The sequence below is a fragment of the Acomys russatus genome, chromosome 2 (genome assembly GCF_903995435.1).
Source record: "Acomys russatus chromosome 2, mAcoRus1.1, whole genome shotgun sequence".
NCBI classification, from domain to species: Eukaryota; Metazoa; Chordata; class Mammalia; order Rodentia; family Muridae; genus Acomys; species Acomys russatus.
The window spans coordinates 47,367,500-47,383,571 of NC_067138.1; the positions used below are offsets into that span (position 1 = coordinate 47,367,500).

General features: G+C 39.2%; 1 protein-coding gene and 1 non-coding gene across 6 annotated transcripts in view; both read right to left on the reverse strand.

Moving 5' to 3' along the window:
- The window catches only part of Klhl32 (kelch like family member 32), a 230,474-nt gene that overhangs the window by 75,763 nt on the left and 138,639 nt on the right, over positions 1 to 16,072 (reverse strand). The window lies entirely within an intron of this gene.
- Positions 7,664 to 7,770, reverse strand: LOC127208232 (U6 spliceosomal RNA). Its single transcript, XR_007833084.1, has one exon. It is a non-coding gene; the product is annotated as a U6 spliceosomal RNA (small nuclear RNA).

Sequence of the window (16,072 nt, forward strand, 5' to 3'; positions counted from 1 at the left end):
GAAAAGGATCGAGCAGATTGGGGCCTGTCAGAGCAGAACCAGGAAAATAAAAGCTACCGAGGCTTAGTGTCCTGAAAGCAAAGTTCTGACTGAGGAGAGTGGAGGAAGTTCTACATGTGTGAAATCCCGAGTGACTGTGTGTTGACATGAGGTGGTCCTTAGCTTCAGACCCAAGAGAAAAGGTCAACACCATCTCAGAGGGGTAGCAAAGGCTTCCTCTGGACCATATGAAGATGTTGATGGTGTGAGCAGAAAACGTCCACCATACTTCTCTCGCTCTGGATGTTTCCAGCCTAAAGATGTTCCTCTATAGAGACTGCTGCTACTAAGACTAGCTAAGTCTGTATCCTTGATCCCACCATATGCCCTGATTCCTATTTATATTGTTACCTATATTTATCTATCTATATTAATAATCATGCCTCCTGGTCCAGCTGTGTGCAATGACCTCACCTCTCTGTTCAATTGTATACAATAAGCATGTCGAGCTTCCGGTGTGCTGTGGTTGGTTGCTCCATCAGATAACCCAGTCTACCCAATCTCAGATTTTCTGTGTATTTGAGTGTCTCCTCTGTATTGGTGATTTCTTCATTCCCTCACCTCACCACACAGGTCCGTCCCTGGAGCCATGCTAGAGGCAGCACATCACTGATGTAAGGGCAAAATGAAGAATGTGGCCTCTCTAGAGATCCAGTGTTTGGAATAAAGTATACTAACACACTAGCAAAGAAAGAAGATGAACAAAGTAAAAACAAATGCAGAATTGAGTGTTGAATTCACAACTCATTGGCTCTCTAACCTACATTACTATCAAAGCCATTTTCCTTAGTTCAGAATCCATTTTCTCACCAGCTGTAAGGGGCATCTCCAGGCTATCCATCCCATAGGCTATTGTACTATCAAGTCCAAAGTGGACTTGTTTTCTGTGAGCTTGCTTCTTCTGTATATTTTTTTCTGAAACAATTTCAGATTTATTTAGTTTAGTTTATGTGTATGAAAGTCTGTGTGCCATGTGCACCCAGTGGCTGCCGAAGCCAGAAGAGGGTGTGGGATTCCCTGAAACTGGAGTTATAACTGAAGCCAGGTCCTTTGCAAGAGCAATAGATGCTCCTAACTGCCAAAGCAACTCTGAGCTCTTCTGTATATTCTTTTTTTTTAAATTTACTTCTATTTTATGTGCATTAGTGTGAAGGTATCAAATTCTTTGGAACGAGAGTTATAGACAGCTGTTAACTGCCATGTGGGTGCTGGGAATTGAACCTGTGTCCTTTGGAAGAGCAGACAGTGCTCTTAACCACTGAGCCATCTCTCCAGCCCCCTGCATATTCGCTTAAAGAATGGTCACATCTAGATTTCTGTATCACAAGCTCCTACTCTGACCGATATTCTTCTCATACCTAGTCAATTGCCTAGGCCTATCTAGTTTCCATATTATAATTTCTTTTATGCCCCTTATCATCTCTTACTTGGACTTCTGTAACTGTCAAAAATTACCATTCCTGTCTCTGGTGTCAAACTCACAATTCTCTCATTATATAACAAAGTGACCATACTACAAACGGTTTAAAACTCAGTAATATTTTTTAATAAAATGGGTGTTAAACAAAACTGGGAAGAAGATGTGTTAGGGGTTGTCTGGAAAGAGTGGGAGGGTAGAGTTTTGGGTAAATAGGCTTAAGATACTTTGTATTTAAAAATCAAAAACAAAACCAAAAAAGATACATTGTATTCATACATGAAATTGTCAAAGAAGAAACAAATCCCATTTTTAAAACAGTAAAATGGGTAGACATATATTTAACAAGAAATGATAGGGCTAGAGAGATGGCTCAGAGGTTAAGAGCACTGTCTGTTCTTCCAGAGGTCCTGAGTTCAATTCCCAGCAACCACATGGTGACTCACAACCACCTATAATGAGATCTGGTGCCCTTTTCTGGCCTGCAGATGTATATGCAGGCAGAGCACTGTACACATAACAATAAAATTCTTTAAAAAAAAAAAGAAGAAGAAGAAGAAATGATAAAGACAATATAAGAAAAACTGTAAGCCAAGGCCCGGCAGTAGTGGCGCACACCTTTAATCCCAGCACTTGGGAGGCAGAGTCAGGCAGATCTCTGTGAGTTCGAGACTAACCTGGTCTACAAAGTTAGTTCAGGACAGCTAAGGCTATACAGAGAAACCCTGTCTCGAAAAAAACAAAAACAAAAACAAACAAAACAACAAAAACAAAAAAGAAAGAAAAAGTGTAAGACATAAAAACAAATGTATATATGTATCTTTTAGGCTTAGGTAAGAATTCAACATTTGCAAAGTCAGTTTTTTCTAATTTACCAAGTTAATAAAAACCAAGTTAAAAACACTAACAAAGATGGAGGGAGCTTGACCTCAGCTGCCACAATGCTTCAATTTCAGCAGAAAATAGCCAGAACCAAAGCTTATGTCTATAAATCTCTTGGACCCCATCACTCTCTAGGAACTGTTCCATAAATTTCTTTCTTTTTCATATAAACAAAACTTTTAAAAAGAATTTTTAAAACCTCAATAACAAATTCCCATTTGTTACAGGGAAAAATTAAAACTCAAAGACACTGCCCTGTCTTCCATGACCTGCATCCTGCTAGGTTTCTCATCCTGCAAAGCAGCAACTAACCAGACTGGCTCAGCTACTGCTGTGACAACTTCCTGCACATTCACAACAAAAGGGAGAAACACAACAGCATCGCAATACACTGTAACCAAAGACAGGCAAACATCAGTCTTTGTAGAGCGCAGTCTTTGGAAGAGCAATCTATCTATGTATCTATCTATCTATCTATCTGTCTATCATCTATCTGTCTGTCATTTATACCATCTATCAATCAATCTAGCATCTGCCTGTCATCTATCTATCCATTTACAAATAAGTGAAATTATATAGCTGAGGTAAACATGACAGAGGATAGAACATGCAGCTGAGTGCCTGAAGCAGCAGGTGTCTGACCTGGAATGAAAAGTTACTAAGGGTTTGCTGAGAATACGAAGCTTATAGATGAGAGAAGATCAGATACTGACTTAGTGAGATGCCAGATGTACATTGACTATAGTTTTATTTCTTTCCATCTATCGGGTTTTTTTTTTAACAAATCATCAATTCTTTTGACTTTTGTACCTTTTAAGATTTTAAATGTTTTACTTTTTAAATATGTAATGTGTGTGTGTGTTGTGTGTGCGTGTGCATACATACACACACGCTGAAGGCTGTGTGGAGATCAGAAGACAATTTGTGGGAGTTGCTTCTCTTCCAGCGATCCAATGCAAGGCATCAGGCTTTGTGGCAAGTGCTTTTAGCAGCTGAGCCATCTCACCAGCTCAAACTGTCTTTTAAATAAGAGTTGTCTCCTTACTTGTTGGCCTCAGCATAACTAATTAAGTTATAAAACCTACATTTAGAATAAGATGGAGCTGAAACTGCAGGAGCAATGCAGTGGCTTCTTCCTCTTCTTCTTCTTCTTCTTCTTCTTCTTCTTCTTCTTCTTCTTCTTCTTCTTCTTCTTCTTCCTCCTCCTCCTCCTCCTCCTCCTCCTCCTCCTCCTCCTCTTCCTCCTCCTCCTCCTCCTCCTCCTCCTCCTCCTCCTCCTCCTCCTCCTCCTCCTCTTCTTCTTCTTCTTCTTCTTCTTCTTCTTCTTCTTCTTCTTCTTCTCCTTCTTGGGACAAGTTTTCACTGTGGAGTCCATACTAGTCTTGCGTTCATCACAAATCTTCCTACCTCTGTCTCCCAAGCGCTTGGGGAAACAGATACCGGGTACCACACCCAGCCTCATTCTAGCCTTCTCACACACACACAACGACAGACACCAGTCACTCCATTTTCCAAGTGGAGACCCTAGTTGTAATATGTAAGTTGACAATACTGGAATTTACAATATAAAGACAAGTACATATAATGGACATTCAGAACACAAGCATTCTTCTCCAAGAAAAACATTTTAATAAGCCCCTAATTACATTCAATCCAAGAAAGAATGATTTCTTCATTAATCGACCACTTCGACCAAAATATTTTGGCACTTTTCATGTTATATTTATCTTAACTATGAGATTGGTTCCACTCTCTTACATTCTGTGACTTTAAAAACTCTGAGTACATAGGAGACAAGAGGATTGAATGGAAATCACAGCTCAGCAACAAGAAAGTCACTTGAGTGAAAGAAAAACCTTCTTTTCCTTCTAAAAAGGTTTGATTTCCGCCACACTGTTTCTTATTTGAAACATAGCTTTTATTTAGAATTATGGTATACACATTGTTGTTCTTTGGGGAATATTTTTTAAATAATATTTATTTTTTCCTTGGTTCAGGGCTGTTTGGCTTCTTTTTCCATCTCTTTGTTTCTTTTGATATGAATGACAAGTTAAATAACAGAACAGCCAAAAAATGTGTTCCCAAAACTGCTATAGCTATAGAATAAATACTACTTTTCCAATTTCAATAATTCTTAAAATGTACATTAGTTCCCACATTTGGTCTTTCGTATGGCTCATTCCTGTCAGATCCTTAAAAGAGCTATTCTGGAGTTTAACTTGGGAAAGTCATAAGGGAAAAAAAAACACTACAAAAAGCTAAGCCCTATAACATTGGGTTATAGTGAACATAAATACCCCTTCAAGCTAAATGCTCATGTGGTTAAGACACGGGTGGGAAAAAGCACGTGACCCTGAGATGTTTGGCTGACCCTGCTGCCCTCCTGCAACATTCCCAAAATAGAGAAGACAACAAGAGAATAACCATCTTTGCCTTTAAGGGGTATCATGTAATGGTGTAACTGGCCAAAAATTCCAATGCATTTCTTAATATTTCAGATAAGCTGATAATGACATTTTTATAACAACTTTGCTCAAATTAGCTGTGAGCCTATCCCTCAGATAATGTCATTCCAGATTTATTTGCATCCCACTGATCTTGGATGGCAAAAATATGAAATCTTATATCTAGAGTCTGATGTATACTGCCTATGAGCTATGGCTCAGCTCCTGTGTGCCATAGTGAAAGGATGTGCCCTCTGGACCAATTGCAATACACTCAGTGGTCCATGATTCAAAAGTATAGTCTATAGAGTTTTGGCTAGTCTGACAGCTCCTGACCCACCCAGCACTGCAGTTTAATCATACTCCTGACACAGGAATTATATATTAAACCACAGAAAAGATTTGTTATCATGTGATCACATCTACTGTGTTCTATACTAATGCCTGTCCCAGAACAGGATATCTCATATCCAAAGGTCCCACTTAACTGCAAAGATTCAAAAGCTGCTAGTGAGGGTTTCACTTACTAGTGGGGCACCTAGATAACACGGTGCCTGAATAACAGCTATTTGAGAATGTCACTGACTTGTGAAAGAAAAATAAGCACCCAAAACACGTACTATCAAGGTGAGAAAATATGACTTGGGTAGAGGACAATATTCAAAATTTCTCAAGGTTAATATAAGCAGAAGTACCATTTTTGATTTCCAGAACTTTTACCTCTAAGATGAGTAAGTTGAGTAAAATTTCAGATATTTTTTTTTTCTGTAGTAAAAGAAAGGCCACCCTTGGTATGACATCAATAAAGTATAAAGTGACTCAAAACTGTTCCAAATAGCATAATATTCTATTTAAAAAAAACCAGCATGGCTATAATTGGACACTAGCCCTACATGGATGTCCTCTGAGAGTCTTCACTCAGCAGGGGATTGGGACAGATGCTGGAACTTGCTATTGGGACTCCAAGTGAGAGAGGAAAGGAAGAATGGTGACATAGAAGGACTCACAGGGTCCAGGAACCTTACAAGAGGACCATCAAGGCTGGCGGATCTGGACCCAGGAGGACCTGCACAAACTGCTGTACCAACCAAGGACAATGCAAACAGTAAACCTCGACTCCCTATTCAGATCTAGCCAGTGAACAGCGCACTCTCCACAGTTGTGTGGAGAGTGGGGACTGTCTCTGACATGAACTCAGGTGCCCACTATTTGACTACTTCCCCTTGGTGGGGAGGCCTGGTGGCACTCAGAGGAAGGGTAAGCAGGCTACCTGGACGAGACCAGATAGGCTGTGATCATATGGTGGTGGAGGAGGTCCCCTTCTGTCACAGACCTAGGGGAGGGGAATAGGGTGAAAGAGGGAGGGAGGGGGGAATGGGAAGATACAAGTGGAGGGATAACAACTGGGATGTAACCTGAATAATTATTTGGGGGAAAAACCCAGCATGGCTTGGCTGGTAGTTATGTCAACTCAAAGTGAAATTAAAATATGTCTGTTACTTATTGAGACCAAGCACCAAGTATGACACAGTAAGTAGCTAAGACATTTTGCTACCAACCAAATTCTAATGCTTGTGATTGGCTTACCTCTTTACAAATCTATTCTATGTTGAAATGTGATAGTAAATTGACGAAGCTCATAGCTCTGAACCAGTGTTCTTCAGACTATGGGCTGTTTACCCTGGAGATTGTGAAGCTAACTGGAAGCTGTAGCTCAACACCAGTCCACAGCATCATTAGCGCTTATCATAATGCAAATGGCTAGCCTCAGGAAAAGGTCAAACCATGCAAAGCACACTTTATTCTGCAGGCATGTCACTGCCACATCTTTGTAAAACTGAAACTCACATCATCCTAAGTCAGGATCTGCAATCGTGCGACATCCTAATCATCATAGCTTTCTCATTGTTTGTAACTGAAAAATGTTTGTTGTATTGTGAATGAAAAGAAAGAAAGAAAGAAAAAAAAAGCAAGTTGTGAGGCATATCCATGACCATCATGGAAGAAGGTGCAGTTTGGTTATAGGTAGGACTTAATAATTGAGAAAGATGTTCTGAAAGACTAAGCTCCAGAGCTTGGTCTAAGCTCCAGAAATTATTTTATGATCCTAGGTGACAGAGTTTTCACATAATAAGTAAACATAGTACAGTGTCCACCTGTGATAAACAAAGGCTGGCTGTTGCAGTACATCTTGGGTCTTCTGATCTGGCCCATGTCAGATTATTTACTCTCCCTTCAAAATGTTGAAAGAGAATCTGATTTTTCTTGGTATTCATGACGATTAGAAAAACCCAGTGCCCATAATGTTTGCCAGAACTACAACATACGTTTTCAAGCAGGGATGAATTACCTCAAAATTTCCCTTCAGCACAAATGATTGTTGTTTGCAAAGCGTTTTGAGAGTGAAACAACAGGCTTAAAGGGTCTTCAGCATAAATACTTATCACCAGGACAACACTGATTGGATACCTTCCTTAGGAAGGCACTCAGGAAGACTGTTTCTTTTTCTGACCTTCCAAGCCCTAGCCGCCCAGGTCATTGGCCCTTTCCCTCGCCTGGGCACAAAGGTGCAGGTTGTATTTATTTCTTTCTATTTTTGTTTAATACTTCATAAAGTATGTACTTGTTTAGTTTTAACTGATGGAAGGCAAGGAAAACAACATACCTGTAAGAATTTAGCTTTAACTGATCTTATTCCTTAGTTCACAATAAAACAGACTCTCTTGCTTTAAAAATAGTAAACTAGTTAAAGATTTTAAGGGTAATTTATCAAACACTAAGTACATGTATTAAACATTTTTTGGCTTCAAGATATTTTAGTACTGTGAGGAAAAAATACTTGAAGAATTCACCATCTAATATTTAATATACATAATTAACCAAAAATATGGAATGCTTCATGAATTTCCATGTCATCAGTGTGCAAGGGCCATGGTAATCTTCTCTGCATCGTTCCAATTTTAGTACATGTGCTGCTGAAGCGAGCACTGTATTAAACATTTTAATACCTAAACAATTAGGTAACAATATAGCCTGAATGTTAGCTAAATGTGGGTGGCATCCTAGACACTGAAGAAAACATTCGTAGAAATATTCACAACTGCCTGCTGTTTGCAGGCTGCCACTGAAAACTGATAAACTGACATCTTGTTCTAGATGACTTATGAATGTTGTATAGTTCAACTGATTATGGACACTTACTTGGGTTATAATTTTATATTTCCCGTCATCTTCATTGGGTCATAAAGGCACCGATGACATTTTTGGTTTCGAATTGTAGTGAAGGAACATGATTTGAAGTTGAGCCTCCTTGCCAGCGCAGGGTAACATCACAAGTCAAATTTTTATACCTAAAGACTAGGAAAAGAGGTAACCATTCTGAAAGCACATGGACAGTGCTCCACAGAGCAGTGTCTAAACATACAACAGCTCTTGTTATTTCCTTTAAAACTGCTGCAACAATGCCTCAGCTAGACCTTGCCTGTTCTACCATTTGCTCTCGCTGACTGCCTGAAAGGAAGGAAAGGCTGAATGTGTAACAAAACTTAGTTTCTCTATAAGTATCATCAAAAATCACAGCTGTGATGTAAAACTCACTATTTTTTCCTGTATGTATACTTTACCAGTACTTGCATATAACGCTCCACCTGCTGAGCCTGTCTGCTTTTCTGAGTTCTAACTAAAATCGACTTTTCCATTTCCCTCTCTGTCTCTTGTTTGAATACCACCCAAAATCCTAATCGTGCTTGCCCTGACCCTCTAGGCTTTTTCACTGTCTCTGAAAAGCCTTCCATGTCCCAAGCAACTATATACACATCTCCAACATGGTACCTGCCTGCTTTTTTTTGGAACCAATTTCAAAAGGCTTGCCTTTCTCTCTTCCTGTTCTCCATGTCGCTCTTCCCTGCAGCTGTATAGCTTGCCTTTCCTCTTGTTTTTCATTCAAGTTTTAGTAAAGTGGTCCTCAAGCTTAAAAAAAAAAAAAAAGAAAGAAAGAAACTAACTTGAGAAATGAGCAAGAAGAACAGACTGAGACAATATAGTGGACCACAAGCATGTGTCTGTTACTATAATATACTCTGCTTCTCTAGCAGAAAAGGCACATTGAGCAATTCAAGGATGGGGGAGCTGTGTTTCTTTATGACCTTATTTGAAAGATAAAGTCCTTGGGGAAATACAATTTATTCAGATTATCAAGACCCTGCTGTGCAAATCTACAGTCTGGGAGCACACTATGGAGATCAAAAAATATTTACTTTATTCTGCTGGGTATAAAAGCTTTTAATGAATGCATAATTAAGACAAAAAAAGTGTATACAGCTTTAGAAATTCCACGGCTGAACCAAGCCATTAATATCCAAGGCACCATATCCAGTTGTGATTCCACCTGTTTCCTATTTGGATTACAACCTAGTTATAAATCAAGATATTACGTGCCTACCCAAGTCAGTGCAGCAAGAAAGGGCTGTATTCTAGGAGTCAAGGGAGCAACACAAAGAAGACTAGCACAGATATGTGGTCAGGGGCTGGAACAGATTAAAACAAACTAACAGATACAAACAGCCCAACTTTTTATAGCCTTGGAATGAATCATGAAGAGAAATAAATTTTCATGTTTATCACATCTATAAAAGGACTATGGGTTTTCTCAAAACTTTGTTGGAGTTGATAGGATAAAGTCAAAATGTTAAGGCAGAAAATAAGCATTTCATTGACCATGTAGATCAGATACATTTATGATGTGATAAAATTATGTAAGTCTAGGTATTTTATCTGTATAAATATATACAGAGATTATATAAAACATGCAAATATTTCTAAATAGCCTTAAGTAAACTATATATTTACAATTAATAAAAATATATATTTTATATGCTTTGAGTAAATAAAAACAAAGTACTATAGCAATTCAAAAAGCACAAGAAAAAACATGCTCTAATTCTGGCAGTTTTAGAAGACATATTTAAATATATTTGTGCTACATAACAGGAATTTACAATTAGGTTACTGGTACATTTTCATAATCAATTGTATGCATAACATCTAAGCCTCATGAATAATTTTATATTGTTCTCTGGAAAAGTTTTGTAGTAAGCTAGAATTTTAGTTAGGGAGGGGCACAAAAATATAGCCATGATCAGGAACTAATAATGGTGGCCTTCGTCACCATGAGCTGCAAGAGGTTGCTTCAAAATTCACCAGTGTTTACTCAGCACATGAGCACAGAAGTGTCCCTCTATGTTGGCGCTTGTTTCTCAGGCATCTACTGGTGCAAAGTCGGTGTTTCAGGAGACGTTACATGCACTATCTTATTGAATCCTTCAACAACACAAAAGGCTAAATTGCTTAAAGGATGCTGTACATACATCACAGACCTGGAGTGAAGGACAGAAAGTTAAGTCACTTAAGGTCAAGTGACTTTGGAGTATGAGCCCATGTCACAGGGAGATAAACAAGTCTACACAAGAGGAGATAGATAAATAAACATGACCCACCGTGTCCAGCCGCTCAGATGAATGCTTATAACGAAGGGGGGGCGGCATCTAGCTCAGACCGAGTGCACTACTCAGTCAGCTGTGGCAAAGGAGACACAGGTAAGCCAAGTACTTAGAGTGTTAGGAACTCAAAAGATGACAGTAAGAAAACAGCCCACACAAAAGGGGACTTGTACAAAAGTTTAAGGAAATATACAAGGTTCCCAAAGATTGTAGAACAGCACTTGAGCTGTAAATTGTCAAAAGTAAAATAACGTTAAAGAGACAGAAAGTTTTGGACTAGACACAGACTTCACGTGCCAAAGAAAGAGGAATGAACATTATACCAAAGGTGACAGAGAATCAAATAGGATATGATTTTAAGCAAGTGCATACTATAATGAGTTTGTTATATGAAAAAAATTAATGGATTAAAAAATAACTTTAAAAAATCAACCAAATAAAACATTGGAGGAAGAACTGGGGCACTAGTGAAGTTCATTCTTTTGCAAGAAGTTTCTTTAGTCCAGGAAGTAACTAAGGCCTGGATTGAGATGGCACTACAGGGATAGAAAGGAGAAAGAATGAGAAAGGGAACAGTGTGTGTATGAAGGTGACACTGCATGGGTTCCACAGGGGAGGGGAGATTCTAGGGTGACTCTTGGTCTCTGGCATGAGGTCCATCTGCATGGAAGTCATGCAGAATGTCCACCCTGCAGAATGTCCAGAAGAATGAAGGCGGGAGAGAGAGAGGATCAGAGGTGAGAAAGTCTGCTGTCTTTGGGATTCAGTAAGAGAGAGTACATAAAGGCGATAAGAAAAGGGCAGAAACTAGAAGATGCAAAGCTATGCAAGATTATAGGGAAATAAGTTGTTTTGAAGATTTCAAGCATGTTCAACAGTAGTACTGCAATGATAATCATGGTTAGGGAGTAGGGTTGAGTTACTGCAAAAGAGTCCAAGGGAAAAAATGCAGACCTCAGTGATGTAAGTGCCAACCAGAAGACCAGGTAGCACGTTTGAGAACTATCTAAGAGGCCAAATCAGTAAAGTTGAGCCAGAATCACAAATTCATCGAGCAGTCTAAGATTTCTAGTTTGGGTGACTGAAGGCATGTGACGAAGGAAAAAAAAAATACCAGTGGAGGAGTGTCTCCATGTCAAATACTCTGACAACTTAAAATTCTAAAGACCAAGGTTTCTGGTTGGGGTAACTAAAAGAATGACAGTGCCTTAACAGAATGGAGAAGAGCAAGCACGAGGGACTGGATGACGACAGCCTGGAACAGAAGGTAGAGAATCCAGGGGCAATGCTAACAGAACACATGGCCGACCTCCATAGAGGAAAGACAACTGCACTGAGCAGAAGAGATGGGGATATAGCATTCCTCTCCTCGGGAGGATGAGAGAAGAGTTAGTAAAGAAAGTGAAAAGAAGGGGAACCAGGATAGGGAAAAGGGATGTGAGGTAGGTGTGGTGGCACATGTCTGCAGTCCCAGCACACAGAGAGGCAGAGGCAGGCTGATTGCTGTGAGTTCAAGGCCAGCCTGCTCTACAAAGCGATTCCAGAACAGCCAAGGCCAGACAGGGAGACCCTGTCTTGAAAGAAAACAAAAGAAAGAAAGAAAGAAAGAAAGAAAGAAAGAAAGAAAGAAAGAAAGAAAGAAAGAAAAGGGATATGTAAGGGAGAACACAGGGCTGGTATCAAAGGCCATAGAGGCTTGTGCTTAGCTACTGTGAAAGATGTGCCACAAAAGATAAGAAAGCGCAGACACCAGCATCGGTTTGGCAATGAAGAAAAGAAGAGAGCTGTTGTCGTAACAGGAGACGAAGAGACATTTCTCCCACCTCGCTGGTAGAGAAACTGAAGCCACAGGCAACACAGGAGGCAAGGGCTGCAATAAAAAGCCAAAGGTGTTTGAGTTTCAGAGAAGAGGGCACACATCTCATTGAGTGGAAACACTATAGTGGGAAGATGGTTTCGAAAGTGAGTATCTCAAAGGAAACACGATGTCCTTTTAACCCCCCTGATTTCAAGTAGTAACGATGGAAGAATGTGAGGGACATATTTGGTTGCTTCATTTGTTAGTTCTGAACTACAGAATCCATAAGACATTAGAAGAATTTTTAAGAAAAAAAATACATGCACAAAATCAGATTTTGGGCCAGGATGGGTATTTTGGGGTTTTGTTTCTTGCCTAGATCACAATAGTTAGCTTAAAAATGGAAACTATAGATAATTGAAAAAAATCCTTCAAGATTTCTTTCCTCTCTCTAAAAACTCACAAAGAAGATACAATTAATCCTAGATTACCAACATAAAAAATTAAAATGCTGAAATGACTCTGTTAGCGGACAGCATGCCTTAGGCCTGTCACTTGTTGGCATATTTTGTTGTGGGCTTTGAGAATGAAAGCCAACACAATAGCATATAAAAAAATTAATTGGGATCCTGAAATGACTACTGAAGATCTTATGATGCATTTCTGGAGCCAAATATGAATGCTGTTTGGCAAATCTGATATTCTAGATCACCTGTGCTAGGTGGCAATTATTCTTGTTTAGAAAAAATAATTAGTAGTTGGTGATGGCTTGGATTTGATACATTTATAGCCTTCTTAATCATTTTCACTGAAAAAGAATCCAAAGATTAAGCTATTTGTAATATCTTTTTCAAAAGTTATACTTTAATATGCTCCAAACACATAGGAAGCATGGAATGGCATGCAGTTAGTGTACTGGATTACGGCCATATTAAATATATATGTGGGCATAATCATTTGTCTTCTCTAATAGAAAAAAATAGCTCAGTGTTAGAGAAAAATGAGTATGGGTTATAACTTTTCAACCTTGAGGATAAATTATTTTCTACAGAATATCCATTATATATTCAGGCAATACTGCTAATTTAATAATTAAAATTATAACTCATGTTTAGAAGAGAAATTCTCCAATAAGTCATTGCCACATTATTTAGTTTAAAAACTAATAATCCATTATAACACTGAAAAATATATAAGCTCCTCACTGTCAAGTTCAGTCACAGTAGGAAGTATTTCCAATTGAACAAAATATATTCAGTAGGTAAAAGTAATAGAACACTGCTTATACAATTTTCATACCACTATTTAACATTAATATTAAAAAGCAGGTAAAAACTACTGAATGAAGATAACTTCTGTCTGCTCAACACTTACTGAGTATGTAATGTGGAGGAAGGGAAGGGAAATCTGAAATTGGTGGAGGGTGAGGTCCTGAATCCTGTCCCCAGACCTCCCAGAGCAAAAGCAAGCAAAGGCATTTTTAGGCATACTGAACCCTGTGGGGTATGATTTAAATGCTACCTGAAGTGTTTGTTAGTCTTAGAGACTGGTTCTCTGAGATCAGCGCGTCCTGATGTTAGAACTAGAAAAATCATTTCGTAATTAAAAGAGAAACCACAAGACTGCTATTTATAAAAGCGGGACAAAATTACCCAAAACCTTCATTGGGGAATAAAATTCTTTAAATCTTCATACTTTCACCAAAGAGAAAAAAAAAAATGCCTCGTCTTCTGCATAGGTCATTCAGCGTATGACTAAATGAAGATGGAGGACGGTGAATAAGCATGTATAGGGAATGAGATGGGCATGCAGTGGGGAGCTGTCATCACCCCCAAAAGATTCTCTCCAGGTTAGTTCTCAGCTATCCAAAGACTAGCAGCAAGAACCTAGGCTTTATTTACTAGATTACCCAGGTGTGAGTACTCTACAGAGAACAACTTCAGGCTACGAAAGTGACTTATGCAATGTTTGTAAAAGAAGAAAACAAAACAAACAAGAAACAAATACCCTGTAGAGATAAAATGCTCTACCTATGCCCCTTGAGTCCTCTTCTCTCAGAACCCAGCAGCTTGTCTCCTCTTGCAGGTCACGTCTTTCACATAAAAGTGCTAAACTAATGCCGCTTAATGACAAATTAATGTCCATGAATAAAAAATACACCTCTAATAGCATAGAGTAATTTGCCATTACAATATCATCATTGGACATGCCCCTGGTTTAATACGATGTATTTAATTCATAACCTAATGAGTGATATATAAAAAGAAGGAGATGAACCCTGCAATTACATTTATGTGAGTCTGTCACCTTATTTGTAAAACCTTAGAGTCATTTACATTCAAATTAGAACAAATGAGTGATTTCACAAAGTGCGGTGATAAATGACCATAGAAGCCCGAGACAAAACTGCATTTCCTGTGAACACATTAACAGTTTCCTATTATTTGTTAAAAATTACAATGCATATTGCCCAGTGTGGTGTGAATAATGACTTTTTTACTGATTGGGTCAGAAGACTAATATGTAGCAAAATAAATAATTTTTCTTTCCATTTTCCCCCTGATTTTTTGCTTTAACCGAACTACCGAATTTTGGTGGATTCACACTGCCACCTGCTGCCTACGAAGAGGTACTGGCCGTCTGTTCCTACACTGCTTTGGTGGTCTTATTGTAAGGGCCTGCAGGATGCTCTTTTTATTATAGCATTTTAGTTGGGTGTCATTATAACAGCTATGATTCCTGGTGAAACAAAGGACGTTACTATTAATTTGGCAATAGGATGTATCACCGTGGCGAGAGGCACAGATCCTACAGAATTTTCTCCCTTCTGAGGGATAATGACAAAAGATGGCACCTTGGCAAACCATGTAGCTCCTAGTGGGTCACTTTCAGGGGACACAACATAAGTCCATGGTTAATATCCTTGACCGATGCAATTCTCAGCAGAGGAAGGTGTGTTTGTGTGTGTTCGCGGTGGGGGTGGTGGTGCCTATGCATCTGTGTTTGTCCACCCTTCCCACCAGGGCATAAGTTTAAAAAGAACTGAAAGCCTTTGCCTGCTGCAGGGGCTCTCCTATTCCCAGGACTTCTCTAATGGTAAGTCCCCATGTATAACATCTGACTTAGGATGCTGTAAAGGACAATTTGGCTGGGAGAAGACTGAGGAGGTATAGGTCCAGCCATGGAGATAAGAATAAAGAAGTTTGGTGGTTAGCTAAGAGATATACCAACAGGTAGTTAGAGGCTATTTCTAAATTAAATCTACATACTAGTTCTACATACATACATACATATATACAGACAGACATAGACAGACAGACAGTTTAAACTCCTCCATCTGTAGGAAGAAAACAGACTTGAAGAGCTACTCAGCAGACTGGAAATATGAGTCCTCACAAAATGCTAAGCACTAGCAGGCTGTTAGCAATTGTTGGCTCCCTTCCCTGGGAGAGACAATGATACTCCAGGGAATATGGCTTGGCATGGCAAGAGGCTAGAAACAAACAAACTCATTTAGGAGTCATTCTTTTAGCAAGCGCAGTGAGTGTCTAACAAAAAGGAAATAATTTCAGCGGTAGGTAACAGACCCAGGTGTGAGGTATTTGTGCAGCTGGCTCTAAAACTGGACATCTGAAACAGCACCCACATTTATAAATAACAAGCAGATCAATAGAACCCTCACAGCACATTATAGTATATAAAGCTTGAACTAGTGATGAGATATTTAGGTGGGAAAGCTCCAGCAAGCATTTCATGGAAATCAACAGACCACCCTGGTCAGGAAAATAGGCAAGCAAACTCCAGATCTTCACCTCTCCCTCAGCTCCTCCAAATCCAACCCAGTCTCATCCCTAGTAATCCAGCACACCACCTGCTGAGGCCTCCCCTTCCTTCCCCCTTGTCTCCATCTCTAGTGGACTATACAGACCTTACCCTCCAAACCTCTCTTCTCTCTTTGATTTATCCCAGCTCCCAACTCCAGTAGTCACTCCCT